The sequence below is a fragment of the Sapajus apella genome, unplaced genomic scaffold (assembly GCF_009761245.1).
Source record: "Sapajus apella isolate SASKATOON/1434 unplaced genomic scaffold, GSC_monkey_1.0 scaffold8135, whole genome shotgun sequence".
Lineage (NCBI taxonomy): Eukaryota > Metazoa > Chordata > Mammalia > Primates > Cebidae > Sapajus > Sapajus apella.
This window is the reverse complement of record NW_022445056.1, coordinates 950-2,276: the sequence shown is the minus strand read 5'-3', so window position 1 is coordinate 2,276 and position 1,327 is coordinate 950. Positions and strand designations below refer to the sequence as shown.

Below are 1,327 nucleotides of genomic sequence, written 5' to 3'. Positions count from 1 at the left end.
AACTGAAAGGCATCTAGAAGAAGCCAGAGAGATATCTGTTTGCCTCATAGGAGTGAGGAATTTCTGCTTTAAGTGTGAAGTTTCTTTATGATGCTGTTTCTGAACCCTTTAGTTTCAAAGAAAACCTTCTACTAGCTTTCCAAATATCTTTACATTCTTATTTCTCTGTTTCTTTCTGAGACTACTCATCAGATTAATGTGTTTACCATACTCCCAAATATTTTTCTCATTCTTATCTTTCTTGGAATACTCTGTAAATTTCTATTCTTTAGTACATATAATTTCCTTCCACTTATAAGATACTTTTCCTATTTAACTCAGCTCAGCTGAATCATTGCTTTATATTCCATATAACTTTTTCAAAAGTATTTAACAAATATTTATATTGCTCCCACTATGGGCAGATGACATTTTAAATTCTCTAGAAGAGTTGGCATATATCATCCTCATATCAACCCTGAGGTAGGTACTTGTTGGAAGTCCATATTTTATTCCCTGTGTCTGCCTCTTATTATTAAGTGTTTGTTTTCTGTGGGCTAGGGGAATATTTGTCATATTTCTCAACAGCTTGCATACTCTTTGACAACAGAGAACATACATTTTGCTACTTTAATACAATCTATATTACTAAAATCAGAGCCCTGTATCCGGTTTACACGTAATAAACATTTGTTGAATACATATAGAATTAATAGTGGCCATGTTAAGTTAGGACAAAATTTCCTCCTTTTTCTCGAAAACATGATATTTTGAATAACTCCAAAACTTACTTGTCCATTTTCAAAACATCTTGCCCAACGGTAGCTTGACATCACTCGTGTAAATCCATAAGGATGAGCAAGCATAAATCCAACTGCCATTTTATACAGCCTGAAAGTTACATAATTATATTATCTTAGAATCACAGAATATTCTGACCATCATTAAAAGATGCATTTAAAAAATAGAGCACTTTGTTTTCTACCTAGCGTCCCAGACGGTAAGAATAGAAGCTCCTCCGGCCCCATGTCCTCGTTGATTGTCATGTTTATCCACAAAGACAAGTGCTCTGTCAGAAGACATGAAACCCCAACCTTCTCCCCAGTTCCTATTTTTGAAAAATAATATATGCAGTTATGTATTATTTCACCATAGTTTCAGAGTAACTTAACCGTGCATCTCCTTCTGCATGGCATCTGAAGATTAAACTCTCTAATTAAATGGTTATTTTATCAGATACATATATATATATATATATATATATATATATACATATACATATATATATATATGTATCTCTGTGTATATATATATATACACACATACACACACATACACACACATATAT

At 32.6% G+C, this 1,327-nt stretch overlaps 1 long non-coding RNA gene across 1 annotated transcript; it reads right to left on the bottom strand.

Moving 5' to 3' along the window:
• Window positions 1-766: 766 nt before the first annotated feature.
• LOC116548218 lies at window positions 767-1,111 on the bottom strand. The gene is made up of 2 exons (XR_004267353.1): window positions 965-1,111; window positions 767-870 (listed from the first exon to the last, which is right to left on the bottom strand). It is a non-coding gene; the product is annotated as an uncharacterized LOC116548218 (long non-coding RNA).
• Window positions 1,112-1,327: the final 216 nt, after the last annotated feature.